We start from the raw sequence: 18,262 nt of genomic DNA, 5'->3' as shown, positions 1-18,262 counted from the left end.
ACATAGATGTTTAGTGTTATAAATTTCCCTTTACTGCTTAAGGGGTAGCCCACAAATTTTGACATGTTATGTTTTCATTTTAAGTTCAAAACACATTCTCATTTTAAGTTCAAAACACATTCTAATTTCCCTTTTGGTTTCTTCTTTAGTTCATAGATTTAGAAGTATGTGAGTTCCCGAGTATTTCAGAATTTTCAGAGATATTCCATTATTTTCTAATTTAATTAATAGAGAATCTTTGTTTTTGTTTTTGTTTTTGAGACAGAGTCTCACTCTGTTGCCCAGGCTGGAGTGCAGTGGCGCGATCTTGGCTCACTGCAAGCTTCGCCTCCCGAGTTCACGCCATTCTCCTGCTTCAGCTTCCCGAGTAGCTGGGACTACAGGCACCCGCCACCATGCCTGGCCAATTTTTTTGTATTTTTAGTAGAGACAGGGTTTCACCATTTTAGCCAGGATGGTCTTGGGATCTCCTGACCTCGTGATCCACCCACCTTGGCCTCCCAAAGTGCTGGGATTGCGGGCGTGAACCACTGCACCCGGCTGAGAGTCTTTTAAAAAAAATACAACCACAGTGCTATTATCCCATCTTTAAAAAGCAACAGTTCAGAAAGAAGGAGGACAATTTGAAAGAATACAGAAAGGATCAGAGAGATCTGTGTCAGTCAAGAAAGCCTGATAAAAGGCCGGTGGAGTGACTCATGCAGAGTAGAGGGAGTGGATGAGAAGAGAAAGGGAGAGACACCTAGTCACCAGGGACAATCAAAGGAAAGGTAAGCTTAAGTTTGTAGTTGATTGAATGAGGAAGATGGAGGAAGGTAAAAGAAAGCTGTGTTGAATTAAACTCTGGAGTGATCAAAACTGTGGTGGTTAGGATTGGGAGAGGGTGGCACACACTTAGATTGGAGTGACGAAGTTTGTAGTTGTCATAAGAACCTCTGAAGTTTCTCTGCTTAAGTTGGAGTTGAAGCAGTCCTGGGGATTGTAGTGGAAAGGGAGAGGTATATGTCTAAGAAAGAAGTAAGTTTAGGATAAAGGGAAATTTGTCATTCTGGTTGTAGTGGAAAGGAAAGGAGATGGATGCTTATTGTAATTCTGTGTGCTGAGCATTTTCCTTGTTAGTTTCCACACATTGTTTGATGTGGTTCTTATAGCATCCTATGTGTTAGCTGTTTCTACTTACAGACGAAAGACTGAAATTTATGAGTAATATGCCCAGAGCCAGATAACTAATAAGTGGTGGAGTTGTTAGCATTTGAACCCAAATTCTACCCAACCACAGTCTGAGTTCTTTCCATTTGGTATGTAAATTCATGAATACATGCCAGTAAATGTACCAGGCTGCTCCTATTCAAAGAGCTGCCTTCTGTGTATCACACGGTCTATGTTAAGTGTTATGACCTAAAACAATACTGCTGTTTTTTTGTTTTGTTTTGTTTTGTTTTTTGAGACAGTCTTGCTCTGTCGCCCAGGCTGGAGTGCAGTGTTACGCTCTCAGCTCACTGTGAACTCCGCCTCCTGGGTTCAAGTGATTCTCCTGCCTCAGCCTCTCAAGTAGCTGGGATTATAGGCGCCCGCCACCACGCCCGGCTAATTTTTGTGTTTTTAGTAGAGACGGGGTTTTACCATGTTGGCCAGGCTAATCTCGAACTCCTGACCTCGTGATCTGCCTGCCTCAGCCTTCCAAAGTTCTGGGATTACAGGCGTGAGCCACTGTGCCTGGCCCGCTGTTCTTTTTTAAAAAGAAAATCTTGATTTTATGTTTTGAAGTCCTTAGAAGGGATTGTTGTTTATTTAAGCTAAAATAATCAGGTTACTCATTTATTCAGTAAATCAAATTCGACAGGCAGCAATCTCAGAGGCATGTGTATATGTGTAGGGCTTTGGTGATTTTTTGGTGGTGTTTGTAACCTAGAATATAGTTTCGAAGGCTTAGATTTAAGACTTCTATCTGGTAAAGTGGGGGTAAGCGGCAGTGAAATCTGCATGGTAGTCTATTCTTAATACCTGCTGTTAGTAAACTTTTACTGAAAGTCAGAGTTTGCTTATGTCATACAGTATTGTTCTGAAAGTTTACTTTTTAAAAATGAGAATGAAATATTGGGAAGAAACATCATAGTTATTTTACATGTTCTGGTTTTCTAGTACCTGATTGGTTATGTTATATTGATATTCTCGCATGTAATTGCACTTTACTGCTTGAACTTGCAGTACTTTGCTCCTGAGATAAAGACATAGGTGAAACTTATCCTAGGTTGGCAACAGCAAAATCAGTGTATTAATAATTGAGTCATATGGTGTGTTTCGGTATTTTAACAAGGAGGTACGGACCATGACATTTTGAATTTGAAAGGAAGTACTTTTTACTGTTTTCCTCTTTTTCTGTCTTATATCTTTGTCCTACCACTAAGAAGTAAGTAAAATTCTAGACTCAGTTATAGGATGTCTTAATAACAGGCAGTGAACTGTGTCACTGATTAATTGACCTATCTAGTCAGAATTAGAATTTACTTCTGACATTCATGTACTTTTCAGCAGTAATTCAGGCTATTCACATCATAGCTTTGCTTTTGTCTGTTTTTCAAGTAACAGGCAGGCTGAGGCAGAAGAATCACTTGAACCCTGCAGGCGGAGGTTACAGTGAGCTGAGATCACGCCACTGCATTCCAACCTGGGCTACCGAGCGACTCTGTCTCCCAAAAAAAAGAAAATTAAAAATAAGTAAATGTGAATTTCAGATAAATAGTGATGACCTTTTTGGTTTAAGTATACACTAAATGTTGTCTGGATAAAAGACACTTAGGTGAGTGCTATGGCCAGAAAGGTAAGAGGGATGGGGGGGCCAACCGACTAGAGACAAGGGAAGGTATCACTAAGGACACGGCAGTGGAGCTGAGTCCTGAAGTGACCTATGAGCAGTTATTTGTCAGGGAAGAAAATGGTAAGGGGTTTTCAGGGGTAGGAACAGTAGGAGCCAAAGTGTGGGTATGTGAAAGTATGTGGCTATGTGTGCATGTAAAATGGAAATGAGATGGAGGGATGGGTTGGAGCCTGGATTTGAAGAAGCACATATCGGCACTGGGGTATTTGGCCTGGGACAGGGAGGCATTATTTTACAGGAGACTGACCTGGTGGGATATGTGCTTTACAGTGTGGACAAACAGCTGTGGCACAGAAGGATTGTTGGCAGGGGAGGGCGACAGGAGGCTGCCAGAGTTGTCCAGCTGGATTTCTTTCCTGACACAGACAGGCTGGCATAGGATTGGTGGGGTAGAGGAAATGGGGAGGAGGGAATGCCGCAAGGTCAGGAACTTCTTCCAGTCTCCAAGAGGCGTCTTGACTGTTTAAAAATGTCTCTGAAGATTTAGCACACCAAGGCCCTCTATAGTCCCGGGTATAGGCCACCCTCGAGATTAGAAAGAAACCCCTGGGAGCTGTGGTGGGATGGGTGTGGCTTTTGGAGGTACCCCTATTCAGACTCCTGCTGTAGCATTTGCCGGCTATGGAAGCTATAATATGGACCTGATATTATAATACCCACTTCCTATGATGAAAAGGAACTGAATGAGTGTGGAATCCCCAGGACCGCGCTGGAATATAACGGGCCCTCGGGGTTTAGTTTCTTTCCTTCTTGCCAGTGAGGTTTCAGAGAGACTGGAGAACAGTGGATTTTGACCATCCATTTGGGGTTGTCAGTCTGTGCCACGCCAGCTGGGGACTACGAAAAGGAGATACAGGTAAGCAGTGAGGCCTTGTGGTTCATTCTTAGATTTCATTCTGGGAGATCAGAGAGAGCCCTTCCTGGAACTGTATCCTTTCCTGGGGAATATGGGTGAAAATCTGAGGGTCCTGTGCATAGATTTTCCCTTCTCTTTCAGCTCTGCCAGCTGCCAGAACTGCAGCTTTCTTAGCAGATTGTGTGTACACATGAGACCTTATTTATGGGATGGTTTACAGAAAGACAAATCGTTCCTTCCAAGTTTAACCAGTCCTCTTATACCAAGGTTTCCCAACCTTGGCTGTATTGATATTTGAGGCTGTGTAATTCTTTGTTGTGGGGGGCTGTCCAGTGTTTTGTAGGAAGTTTAGCAGGATTCCTGGCCTTTTACACACTCACTGTCTGTAGCACCTTGCCTCCCACCCAGTTGTGACAACCAAAAATGTCTACAGACAGTGCCAAATATCCCCTAGGGTACAAAATTACCCCCTAGCCCTCATTAAGTACCACTGCTTTATACTCATTAGACACAAGGACAAAGAACTTCTTAGCATTTTTTATTAATTTCTTTTTAACCTAACCAGTGAAATGCTTGTTGGAAAAAAGACTTTGTTTTTACTACACTGAATTTGAATTGTATTTTACCTTATTTAGTTTAGAAAGACTTCTCAAATCTAAACTGTTAAGCTTTTTTTTTTTTTTTTTGGAGACATAGCCTTGCTCTGTCGCCCAGGTTGGAATGCAATGATGTGATCTTGGCTCACTGCAACTTCTGCCTCCTGGGTTCAAGCAATTCTTCTGCCTCAGCTTCCTCAGTAGCTGGGATTACAGGTGTCCGCCACCACACCCAGCTAATTTTTGTATTTTTAGTAGAGACAGGTTTTCACCATGTTGGTCAGGCTGGTCTTGAACTCCTGACCTTGTGATCTTTCTGCCTCGGCCTCCCAAAATGCTGGGATTACAGGCGTGAGCCACTGCTCCCGGCCAATTGTAAGCTTTTTAGAAAGGATTTTTTACATTGTTATACTTGAACCATTAATGAAGTGCAAAATGAAATGTTTCATTTAGTATTTCACATCAGAGGTTGTTATAATTGTACAAATAGATTGATGGTTTGAATTAAAACTATGGCCGACAGTTAATTTTATCGATCGAATTGTGCAAGTTTAAACTGCCTGCCAAGAATCTGAGCATAAAGCTGTGGTTTGAAAGGATCCTGAATAAACGTTTTCTTTTTGTAAATATTCAGAAACTTTGGCTAAGAAGGTGGTGGCCAGAGGAGACTCAAAATTTCTTGCATTCTGGCAGTTTGAACTTTGGGAACCAATGTGTTTTGGACTCAATCTGGAAAAATCACTTATGTACTGTTGCCAGACATTCTTTTAGGCTGTCCTTTTCCAGGCTTGTCACTTGTCTGGAATGTTAAGTGTTGTCAGTAGTTTAACGTCCTTTCCAGCAGCTTGCATTAAAATGAGAGATCTCCAGAAATGTATCTGAAGAGGTCTTGGCATAAGATTAGGATTTTTATTTTGTTGTTTTTCAAAAAGTAGAAAGAAGGAGAAGACTTATATGGTTCTAAGTTTAAAAAATCCAGGAAGCTTCTAATCGTTTCTAATTATTTTCTTGTGTTAAGCCTCATAGAATAATAGAGAGAAATCATAAGTTAGTATGAGTGAGCTTTTCTTTGGCCCAAACAAGTGAGAATACAGTTGTGCTCTTTAGTGGCCATTTGAATTGGTATTACTGATAGCTACCTCCTTTTTTTTTTGTTTTTGTTTTTAAGCATCCTATATGTAGTTGTGCTTGCTTTCCTCTCTAACCAAAGTTTCTTCCTCCTTTCCGTCCACATGAGGTTATTATGAGAATCAATGCCCTAGTATTTGTGCAGTGTGGGCTTTCCACATTGTCTAGCTGGTGCTTTCCAGGCAGCTTACTTTCATAGTTAAATGACAATGGCAACATCATCAAAGTGTCTCTGCCTCCTCATTACCCCTGGCTCTCTCCCCTTCGTACATTATTGAGAAGTTCTTTATCCTTTTCTTTCCTACTCAGCTTTTTATTCCACTCCACTGCAGCATGACTTGGCCTCCATCCCTCCACTGGGGCTTCATTAGCCCTGCCCACCATCACCTTATCTTGATTAAAGTGGCCACTCAGGTATGACTGAGCAGTCTTTCTCCTGTGGATTCACCTTGAGACTTCGTTAACTGGTTGGACAGGCAGAAAGGAAGGAGTTGTGAGAAGAATGGGATTAAAACAGAAAGGAGCTGCATTTTCCTTCCGTGGCCATGAGGGTGTTTAAGGGGGAGTGCCTATCTGGGGTGGGGAGAAGATATAGAATACAGTTTCTTTCGTCTTGGAGTTGGAGGTAGAAACAGGGGAGGTAGATGTGGATGCCATCTTTCCTCATAAGTCATAATCGATATCGTTGATTCCTGGAAATGGGAAACTACCCTGTTAAATGTACTACACGTTACAATTTTAGGCATAGTATAAAATCTGTCTTTAAAAATTAATAAAGTACTGTCTTATAAAAACAAGCATTTAAAAGTTATGCCTCCTCAGTCAGTAAGCATTGAAGTTTTTTGAGCAGTACTGGACTTCTGTCTGGATTCAGACTGAGTAGAGAATCACATATCTGAAGGCATCTTACCCCTGCCTCTCTCTCCCTCATGTCTGTTTCATGCACCTTGAATATATGCCGACTTGCACATGTGCATTTTTTGACATGAGAAGGCTCAGTCTTTCTCTCTTAGTAGTCCTTGACTTTTTCAATGGAGTCTCACTCCAAGTCTTTAAAATGTGTACATAAAATGCACCTTTCTGAATGTGTGTCATAATTCACCGTAAGAAAGGTTATGTATATGTTGAGGAATATAGGTTCAATTCATTACATTATAATTTGATTTAAACACTTCTTACTGAGTTTCTTTTGAAAGTTTTGATTGGCTTTTGGTAAGACACATGATTTTATCAAATCGATTGTTGATTTTGCTTCAGTTAGCAATATTTACTTTCTGACTCTGATGTGGCCCTTTCCCTGAGTTACAGTTTGCCTTGACTGTGTGATTCTTTCTCCTCAGTGTTTTAAGTCTGTTCTTAATTTACAATTTAATATGATCTCTACATTTTGAAAATGAAGTTTGTTAAATAATAGAGATAAATACATTTAGATTGTGTAGGTTAAAAACCCTTTTTGGATTTTCAGTGGGTATTGATAGGCATAAAAAGTCATAATTAATAAGCTGTTTCTCCTAAATTGTTTGATTCCATGTTCTGAAAGTACAGATTAGGAAATGAAATTTTCGAACTTCTGAAAGCTACTAATCCACTCTCCTTTATAAACAAGGCTCACAGAATGTGGGTGACTTGCACAAGGTCACATAGATGGTGCCAGACCTGGGACCACAATCGAGGTCTCTTGATTATTGATCCAGTGGACTCCCTACTATATATTTTCATAATATGTAATTTTCAGTGGGAAAAACCCAGAAGCTAATGTTGTTTGTTGACAACTGTGGACCATGGTATATAATTTAATATAAGTAGTAGGTAAAAACAACCTTTAGTCCTTCCTTATAAAGGGTTTCTTTTACAAAGTGTCTTTTGAATTGCTGCTTTTATTTTAATAAGGCAGTAGTCATACATGGGGCATGCAGTATATTCCTCTGTAAATTATGATAGCTTATGTTATCTGGTCTTTACTGTGGGCTGCCAACCTGCTAACCACTTTAGGTTCATTATTTCATTGAATCCTCTCAACATCCTTATAAGGAAGGTGCATAGTATTACCAGCCCCATATTACAATGAAGAAACAGATTTCAGAGAGGTTAACTTACCCAAGGATACAGAAGGATACAGATTGGATCATGCGTGGTTGGGCAGTCTCCTGGATAGTAGTGTTTTTTGTTGTTGTTTCGTTTTTTGTTGTTGTTGTTGTTTTTGAATCAGCACATATAATTATTAATTAAATAGGAAATTTAAATGGTTTTAAATAGCAGTACATCTTGGAAACATGGAGGGGAAAAGATTCTAATGGAGGTGAATAGGAGGAATTTAAAGGAAAAAGTAGTGACAGCAATCAAGATCCTGGCGTGACTACAGAATGGAGGGATTGGGCACTGCCCCTGTAGTTGCCAAGAAGAGTTCTTGTCCCACCTTGTGCCAGGGCTGAAGGTGCTTCTCAGCCAGGGAATGGCCTCGGAGCTCCCTTGTGGTTTCCAGGACAATTGTGTTGTCCTCTCTTCAGGGTGGATCCTTCTGGATGCAGTATGACAGTAAGATAAATATATAATGTCCTTTTGGCATATTTCTGAAACTTGACTGGTGTGTTTTTCATGGGTGGATGATTGGCAAGGGTGGGGTTTCTGAATCACTGAAATAAGTTGCCGTCCCTGACCTTGGATTGTTGTACCATTTTTCCTTTGACCTTTGATCTGTGATGAAATAACTTCTGGAACTGGGATATCAGGAGTTACGTTCTTGTTGATTTACACATGTTATTTTTTACAAGAACTCTATAAATTAGATTTTATCAGTTCTTTTTTATAGGAGAAGAAACAGATTTGCAGATATATAAAGTGATTAAGTGATTTGCCCACAGTCACACAACTTGTATGGCAGAACTGGAGCTTGAACCCAGGTCTCTTGACCTTTAAGTTCAGTTCTCTACTCACTGTATGGGAGACCCCGAAAGAGATTCTTTTGGTGTGTCACATAGCCTTACCATTGCTTTGTCCTCTGTAACGCCATCATTATGTGAATTATCTGACATTACAAGAGTCAGAAGGTGTCGTAGAGATGCCTTAGAATCCAACTTCCTTTTTATTGTAGATGAGAATACTGAGTAGCCAAGTGACTTAGATTGAAGACAGCACTTGTTAGAAGGAAGACTAATGGGTTTCAAGTCAAAGTCAGAATTTAAAAGTATCCTAAAGGCTGGAACCTTGAGTTGATTTACCAAATACAAATTTTAACAGATAAAGGTTTAGGTTTTTTAGAATACAGATTACACAGCAACGAAGAGGAAAAGCTGGGCAAGGTGGTATGCTCCTGTAATCCTAGCTACTTGGGAGGCTGAGGCGGAGCTCAGGCTGTAGTGTGCTATGATCGAGAAAAAAAATTAAGAAGAAAAGGAAAGAAGTGGAGTATTGCTTACTGTTCAATTTTTTCAACATTTCTACATGTTTGTAAAATTTCAAAATAAAACTTTAGAGGAGGCTGGGCGCAGTGGCTCATGCCTGTAATCTCAGCACTTTGGGAGGCTGAGGCAGTCGGATCACAAGGTCAGCAGATCGAGACTATCCTGGCCAACATGGTGAAACCCCGTCTCTACTAAAAGTACAAAAATTAGTGGGGCATAGTGGCACATGCCTGTAGTCCCAGCTACTCTGGGGGCTGAGGCAGGAGAATCCCTTGAACCCAGGAGGCGGAGGTTGCAGTGAGCCAAGATTGCACCACTGCACTCTAGCCTGGCGACAAAGTGAGATTCCATCTCAAAAAAAAAAAAAAGGAAAAAAGAGAAAAGTAGTTTAGCAACAGTTTGTGTGGAAAAAGACTTGAAAATGTTAGATAATCATGAACTTATTATGAGCCTCTGGAAGCTCCTAGAAAAGCAGATTTTTTTTTTCCTTAGATTAAGGTAGGAGCAGCTCAGTGTCTAGAGCGAGGGAAATAATAGTCTTGCTGAGCCCTGTGCTTTCTAGACCAGATCTGTCTTGTGTCTGTGTCCACTTCCGAGGTGCCTGTTATACTATGAAGCCAGTGGACACAGGGTACTGAAATCTGGAGGAGTGGATGGGAAATGTGTGGTGCTGACTTGGAAGAAGGGCCAATTTAGGGAAGCACTATGGTGGTCTTCAGATACTGGGGGAGTTGTGGAGTGAGAGTGGTACTTTTATTTTGAATATAAAGCTTAGACTAAGGGAGAGCAGAGACATTACAGGGAAGGAGATGCCCATTCTGTTTTCCTCACCCCGACCCTCTCATTCTGTACCTTCAGTACAGCAGCCCAGGTTAGCTTTTAGGAACTGCAAATCGGGTTATAGGACTGCACGGCTTTTATTACCGTCCTGTGTCACATGAAGTCCAGGGCTTGACTGGTCTTCTGGCCCTTGCTGACCAGTCCTCACTTTGACATTTCTGTATTCTAGCCATACTGTATTCTAGCCAAGTCCTTAGAGTTCTTCAGTTGAATCTATGTTTACTCTCACACCTTTGAGGTGTACCTCCGACTTTATTCCCCAAAGTAAGACAGAATTGGGGATCTTTCTGCTACCATTGTATCCTGTACGTATACTTGCCCTGTTTTTTGTTTTTTTAAAGTAGATTTATAAAGGATGGGGATCGGTTTTGTTCATTTACATGTCCTGTTTCTTCCTCTAGACTGTGAACTCCTTGAAAGTAGGTATTTTTGTCCTAGCCTTTTTTTTTTTTCTTGAGATGGAGTCTTGCTCTGTCACCGAGGCTCAAGTGCAGTGGCACGGTATCGGCTCACTGCAACCTCTGCCTCCCGGGTTCAAGCAATTCTTCTGCCTCAGCCTCCCGAGTAGCTGGGATTACAGGCATGCACCACCACACCCAGCTAATTTTTTATAGTTTTGGTAGAGAGGGGTTTCACCAAGTTGGCTAGGCTGTTCTCAAACTTCTGACCTCAAGTGATCCACCCACCTCTGCCTCCCAAAGTGCTGAGATTACAGACATGAGCCACCGTGGGCAGCCTGTCCTAGTCTTTATATGCCTATATATTTGAGCCCTTCTTGACTAGGTTTCCAGAGAATTGGTGCTTGGCTTGCCTGGACACAGAATAAACATTTATTGATAAATAAATGTTGTGCCCACAATGACTTGCCTCATAACTTTTTAGTAGTCAGGATCCTGCCATAGTAGACTCTTGTAACTACAAGAATATTTTTTTATTGATGGTGTTGCACGTAGAGTTTCCTATAAAATGGCTTCTGAGATATTTTACATTTCTAGTAAAGAGTCTCTGAGTTGAATTTTAAATAGTATATATCTACCTTCTGTGGAAGGTAAGAGATAGCCCTTTGTTTTCCTCAGTAGGTTTTAATTATGTGATCTCCTTGTAGAAGTAACGGAAACTCTGGAGTTCCTGTGTGGTTGTGAATGTGTAATTAGCTTTGGGCAGGGCTCCCAGAGCTGTGAACCCTGTCCTGAGGAGCACTGGGACATTCTAGTGAGCGTTCAGGCCACCCAGATTGCAGCCTCATGAATGAAGGGTTTATTTCTCTAATGAGAGTGGTCTGTGTCTTCACTCAAGTAATGTTTTAATATAAAATGATGACAAATATTTTAAATTTAAAAATAGATATCTATAAATTAATATGATTTTTAAAAACAACTTTAAATGTTTAAAGAAGTCATTTTAATACATTTGAATAATTTAGTGTAGACTCAAGGGGTGCATGTGCAGGTTTGCTGCATGGGTATGTTGCAGGATGCTGAGGTTTGGGGTTTGGATCCCGTCACCCAGGTAGTGAGCATAGTCTTTCAACTCAAGACCATCCATCATTCCCTCCTTCCAATTAGTATGATTATAACTTAGAATTTTACTTTTACAGCTCTAATTTAATACGTATTGATCTAGACCTGGCAGTAAACATTCTGCTCTAAGAAAGGTTTTATGTTAAATAACATGGTCGTTAGTCCCGTCAAAATGAAAAATTTTCATAAAGAATACCAGCACGGGCCCGGCGCGGTGGCTCATGCTTGTAATCCCAGCACTTTGGGAGGCCGAGGGCGGATCATCTGAGGTCAGGAGTTTGAGACCAGCCTGGCTAACACGGTGAAGCTCCGTCTCTACTAAAAATACGAAAATTAGCCAGGTGTGGTGGCAGGCCCCCTTAATCCCAGCTACTCGGGAAGCTGAGGCAGGAGAATTGCTTGAACCAGGGAGGCAGAGGCTGCAGTGAGCCGAGATCGCGCCATGACACTTCAGCCTGGGGGACAAGAGCAATACTTCATCTCAAAAAAAAAAAGAAAAAAAAAGTATACCAGCACTGATGACAACATTGGACAAGTAGACAAATCTAGAAGGGGCAGGTTGAGCTGTGTCGTTTTAGTGTTGTTACAGTTTGTTTATATGTTGTGAAATATTCATTGAGATCAAAATCTCGCATTCCTAACTTGTGTTATGTGTGTATTGGAGGACAGATGGAGTGGCAGAAGCAAAGTGGGTTTTGGGTTCAGACTGTTGTCGCTCAAGAATGAATTGACCTGGAGAGACTTACTTACGATCTCTGATCCTTAGTTCCTTCATCTAGAGATACCCACTTAGGCTCTTGTGAGGATTCAGTGAACTGTACGAGGTACTGCACAGGACATGGTGCTTGCTGCCTGGGAGAGGCTCAGGGCCTTCAGTGCCTTTCCCTGTTATTTTGGGAGCAGTGCATCTATGTTGGTGTTTTTAAGAAACACTGACAAATACATGGGGCATACATGGACTATTGTTGTTTCAGATTTTTCTTAGAACACAGAGGCAGGATCCACAATGTTTTTATGAGGAGAGCTACTTTCGCTCCCCCCTCCCCTGCCCCAGACCTTGACTTTACTGGACTAGAGGTTTCAGTGATGCGTGCTGATGTGATACCCTTGAGCAAAGTTGGAGAAGAGATAGTGGTAATTTCCACCACTTCCCCTTCTCCGAGACACTGGAAGTGCTGTGAACTGTGCTCCTTAGCTCCTCTGCTCTGTAGTCTCTGCCTGGGGGCTCCAGAGGGGCTCTAGGAAGGAGTGTCAGCCAGTGATTCCTCCCCCTTGACCAGGTGGGGACCCAGGATCTTCTGGTGAATTCTAATTTGTTTTTTTATGAGCCTGAGAGTTGTTTTAGCAATTTGTGGAAGCATTTGTGATTGTCTCAATGGTTGATGGATGCTATAGGCATTTATTTAATAGGTAGAGCCTGTGGAATTCAAGGCTTAATGTGGTGACAGTTCTGTAAAGTAGAACTTTTCATGTGATCTGCACAGCTTTATCTTTTTTTTTTTTTTTTTGAGACCGAGTCTTACTCTGTCACCCAGGCTGGAGTGCAGTGGTGCGATTGCAGCTCACTGCAACCCGAGTTCAAGCGATTCTTCTGCCTCAGCCTGCCTAGTAGCTGGGATTAAGAGGTGTGCCACCACGCTCGGCTAAGTTTTTTTTTTTTTTTTTTTGAGACGGAGTCTTGCTTTGTCACCCAGGCTGGAGTGCAGTGGCGCGATCTCCACTCACTGCAAGCTCCACTTCCCGGGTTCACACCATTCTCCTGCCTCAGCCTCCCGTGTAGCTGGGACTACAGGCGCCTGCCACCACGCCCGGCTCATTTTTTTAAATGTATTTTTAGTAGAGACGGGGTTTCACCGTGTTAGCCAGGATAGTCTCGAACTCCTGACCTCAGGTGATCTGTCCACCTTGGCCTCCCAAAGTGCTGGGATTACAGGCATGAGCCACTGCACCTGGCCTAGAATATCTTGCTGAATAATTTATGTAGATAGAAAAAAACTGTTTAAGACTGAACCTGTAACTGAATTCCATTTACCTAAAGGATTTTTTAAAATGTAATTTTAGTATAAATGGAAATTTCAGGAAATGGAATTAGTCTAGATTTGAAGGGAAATTACCTCATTTTGTTCTTAGTTTTACTAAGTATTACTAGTCTTGGTTCTCTCAAGAAACAGAACTGATAGGATATGTTTATATATGTAGTATATTTATATGATTGTATCATACGCATCCTATTGGTTCTGTTTCTCTGGAGAAAATGTAAGTATTCACTAGTTGCTCTTTATCTATGGTTTTGCTTTCCATGCTTTGAGTACCTCATGGTCAACCACAGTCTGAAAATATTAAATGGAAAAATTCCTGAAACAAACAGTTGGTAAGTTTTAAATTGTGGGCTGTGCTGAATGACGTGATGAAATCTCGTGCCATCTCACTGTCACACCTGCAAGATGAGTCCTCACTTTGTCCGATGTATCCTTCCCGTGTGTGCTGCCTGCCCATTAGTCCCTTAGTCTTGGTTATCAGATTAACTGTCTGGTATGACATTGCCTGTAACCCTTACTTCACTTAATAGTGGACCCACAGTGCAGGAGTAGTGATGCTAGCATATTGTTATAATTGCTTATTTCATTGTTAGTTATTGTTGTTAATCTCCTACTGTGCCTAATTTATCAGTTTATCATAGGTGATATGTATACATGGTCCCCAACTTGCTGTGATTGGACCTAAGATTTTTCAACTTTATGATGGCATGAAACTGTCACAGTTTTGATGTAATGTATAGTATTCAATAAATTACATGATCTGTTCAATACTTTATTATAAAATAGGCTTGTGTTAGATGATTTTTTCCACCTATAGGTTAATGTAAGTGGTCTGAGCATGTTTAAGATAGGCTATGCTAAGCTATGACGTTCAATAGGTAAAGTGTATTAAATGCATTTTTGACTCGTGATATTTTCAACTTACGATGTTTTTATTCCATCATAAGTTGGGGAGCATTTGTATGTATAGGAAAAAACATAGTATATATGGAGTTGGGCAATGTCTGCATTTTTAGGCGTCCATAGGGGTTCTTGAAACATATCCCCCTCGGATAAAGCAGAAGCATTCTATATATAAAAAGATACTTAATATAAGGAATTGGCTCATGCAATTATGGAGGCTGAAAGTCCCCAGATCTGCAGTGGGCAAGCTAGAGATCCAGGAGAGCTGATGGTATCATTCGGGTCTGGTTCAAAGGCCTGAAAAGCAGGAGGGCCACCAATGTGAGTTTCTGTCCGAAATCCAGCAGGCTTTAGACCCAAGGAAAACCAATGTTTGTTTCAGTTTGAGTCGGACGGCAAGCAGAGATGACCCAGCTCAGCAGTCAGGCGGGAGGGGTTCCCTCTTACTTAGTGTTTTTGTTCTATTCAGGTCTACAGTTGATGAGATGAAGCCCACCCACATTAGGGATGTTAATCTGCTTTACACAGTCCATTGAGCAAAACATTAATTTCATCCAGAAACACCCTCACAGACACCCGGAGTAATATTTGATCACATGTCTGGGCACCCCATAATGCAGTCAGATTGACATTCACTGTTTTAGGTACATGAAGAATCAATCACACTATTGATAGCATTCATGATAGAGAGTGTGGTATCTGAGTTGCCAAAATGACATACCCAAATGAAGAGTATTTGTAGTTGTGAAAATCAGTGATTCAACTTAGAGATGTGGATTTCTGACCATTTTAGTCCTGATACAGTCCTGCCTGAAAATTTACATATTGAAATTTATATTTCTTTTATTAAAAATTGTTTTTATATTACAGTTACTGTGTTATGTAGATATTTTTGGAATATATATGTAATAAATAAGTGATTTCTGAATTCATTTCAGGGTAGTAAAGGTATATTTTCAATAGTTTTTAAAGAAAGGGGGTGAGGCATGGTCGTTCACACCTGTAATCCCAGCTACTCGGGAGGCTGAGGTGGGAGGATCCATTGAGTTTGGAAGGTCAAGGCTGCAGTGAGCCCTCATTGCACCACTGCACTCCAGCATGGGTGACAGAGTAAGACCCTGTTTCAAAAAAAAAAACGTGCGCAGTGGATATTTGGGTCTAATGTGGCTAGAACCAGTGGTCTAAGTGATCTCAAGCTGCCAGCCCCCTTGAACAGTCTGCATCTCAGCATCTTTAAAGCTTTGACTGTGTTTCTTTTCTCCTCTTGGACTTCTGCAAAACCATAGTCTTTCTCCTTATCGGGTATTTTGCACTATTGGGATATATTTTCCAGAAGTCCTTGTTCGATGTTGTTCATTAGGTTGGTTTTTTTTTTTTTAATTTTAGCTTTATCAATATGTAATTGATATGTCATACAACTCACTTATTTAAAGTGTAAAACTTAGTGGTTTTTAATATATTCACAGGATTGTAAAACTATCACCGTAATCTAACGTTAGAACTTTTCATCACTCCAAAAAGAAACCCTGTATCCACTAATAGCCAGCCTCTATACTCCCTACCCCAACCCCTGGTAATCACTAATATTCTTTTTATCTCTATGGATTTGTTTCTGCTAGATAACTTGTATAAATGGAATCATATAATACATGGTCCTTTGTGGCCTTCCTGTTTTTTTGTTCTTTATTGAAAAAAAAAAACAAAAAACAAAAAAAACAGGATACATGAGCAGAGCATGCAAGTTTGTTGCATAGGTATATGTGTGCCATGGTGGTTTTCTGCACCTATTGACCCGTCCTCTAAGTTCTTTCGCCTCACTTCCCATTCCTCAGCAGGCCCTGGTGTGTGTTGTTCCCTTCTCTGTGTCTTTGTATTCTCATTGTTCAACTCCACTTATGACTAAGAAAATGCAGTGTTTGGTTTTCTGTTCCTGTGTTTGCTGAGGATGATGGCTTCCATCTTCATCCATGTTCCTCCAAAGGACATGGTCTCATTCCTTCTTATGGCTGCATAGTATTCCATGCTGTATATGTACCACATTTTCTTCATCCAGTCTATCATTGATGGGCATTTGGGTTGGTTCCATGTCTTTGCTATTGTAAACAGTGCTGCAGTAAACGTACCGTGTGCGTGTGTCTTTATAGTGGAACGATTTGTATTCCTTTGAGTATATACCCAGTAATGGGATTGCTGGGGTATTTCTGGTTCTAGATCCTTGAGGAATCACCATACTGTCTTCCACAATGGTTGAACTAATTTACATTCCCACCAACAGTGTAAAAGCATTCCTGTTTCTCCGCAGCCTTGCCAACATCTATTGTTTCTTGATTTTAATCATTGAAATTCTGACTAGCATGAGATGTTTTCTCATTGTGGTTTTGATTTGCATTTCTTTGATGATCAGTGATATTGATATATAGAACAGTGGAACAGAATAGAGACCTCAGAAATAACACTACACATCAACAACCATCTGATCTTCAACAAACCTGACAAAAACAAGTAATAGGGAAAGGATCTTCTGTTCATTAAATGGTACTGGGAAAACTGGCTAGCCATATGCAGAAAACTGAAACTGGACCCCTTCCTTACACCTTATAAAAAATTAACTCAAGGCCGGGCGCAGTGGCTCACGCCTGTAATCCCAGCACTTTGGGAGGCTGAGGCAGGCGGATCACAAGATCAGGAGACGAGACCATCCTGGCTAACTCAGTGAAACTCCGTCTCTACTAAAAATACAAAAAATTAGCCGGGCATCGTGGTGGGCGCCTGTAGTCCCAGCTACTCGAGAGGCTGAGGCAGGAGAATGGCATGAACCTGGGAGGCGGAGCTTGCAGTGAGCCGAGATCGCACCACTGCACTCCAGCCTGGGCGACAGAGCGAGACTCCATCTCAAAAAAAAAAAAAAAAAAAAATTAACTCAAGATGGATTACAGACTTAAATGTAAAACCCCAAACCATAAAAACCCTGGAAGAAAACCTAGGCAGTACCATTCAGGACATAGACATCGGCAAAGACTTCGTGATGAAAACACCAAAAGCAATTGCAACAAAAACCAAAATTGACAAATGGGATCTAATTAAACTAAAGATCTACACAGAAAAAGAAACTATCATCAGAGCAAACAGGCAGCCTACAGAATGGGAGAAAATTTTTGCAATCTACCTGTCTAACAAAGGTCTAATATCCAGAACTTAGAAGTAACTTAAACAGATTTACAAGGAAAAAACAACCCCATCAAAAAGTGGGCAAAGGGTATGAACAGACACTTCTCAAAAGAAGACATTTACGTGGCCTTTTTTATTTGGTATAGATGCTCCTTTTTTTTAACATGGGGTTACATCCTGTAAACCCCTCGTAAGTTGACAATGTCATAAGTTTAAAATGCACTTATCATACCTAACATACCTTAAACATGGTCAGAACACTTACATTAGTCTACATTTAGACAGAATCATCTAATACAAAGGCTATTTTATAATAGTTTTGAATATCTTATGTAATTTATTGAATACAGTACTGACAGTGAAAAACAGAATGGTTGTATGGGTACTCTAAAGGGTGGTTTCTAAATTGCTTTCACATCATTGTAAAGTTGAAACATTGTAAAGTTTAAAAATAGTAAGTCAGGGGTCATCTTTGTATTGCTTTCAAGGTTCACCCGTATTATAAGATATATCAGTATTTTGTTCCTTTTTGTGGCTGAACAGTATTCTATTGGATGAGTATAACACATTTTGTTAATTAGGTTTTGTTTCAGAGACCGATAGAGCGGCAGGAAAGTAACAGTCTATTTCGTTGTCCAGTATGGTAGCCACCAACCACATGCAACTTTAAATTTAAATAAAATTTAAAATTTGGTTCTTGGTCGAGTGTGGTGGCTCACACCTGTAATCCCAGCACTTTGGGAGGCTGAGGCGGGCAGATCACCTGAGGTCAGGAGTTCGAGGCCAGCCTGGCCAACATGGTGAAACTGTCTCTACTAAAGATACAAAATTAGTTGAGCATGGTGGTGTGCACCTGTAGTTCCAGCTACTCAGGAATCTGAGACAGGAGAATTGCTTGAACCTGGGAGGCATAAGTTGCAGTGAGCCGAGATT

At 40.8% G+C, this 18,262-nt stretch overlaps 1 protein-coding gene across 35 annotated transcripts in view; it reads left to right on the top strand.

Annotated features, from left to right (window-relative positions):
* Positions 1-18,262, top strand: part of SPECC1L (sperm antigen with calponin homology and coiled-coil domains 1 like) — a 147,910-nt gene that overhangs the window by 14,669 nt on the left and 114,979 nt on the right. For 3 of the 35 annotated variants that reach the window (XM_077948527.1, XM_077948516.1, XM_077948509.1), the window contains exon 2: positions 2,584-2,800. The gene's annotated coding sequence lies outside the window, so the exon portion shown is untranslated. 35 annotated transcript variants of the gene reach the window in all.

This window comes from Macaca mulatta, chromosome 10 (genome assembly GCF_049350105.2).
Source record: "Macaca mulatta isolate MMU2019108-1 chromosome 10, T2T-MMU8v2.0, whole genome shotgun sequence".
Classification (NCBI taxonomy): Eukaryota; Metazoa; Chordata; class Mammalia; order Primates; family Cercopithecidae; genus Macaca; species Macaca mulatta.
The sequence above is the reverse complement of the archived record's forward strand: the minus strand, read 5'-3'. Positions and strand labels throughout refer to the sequence as shown.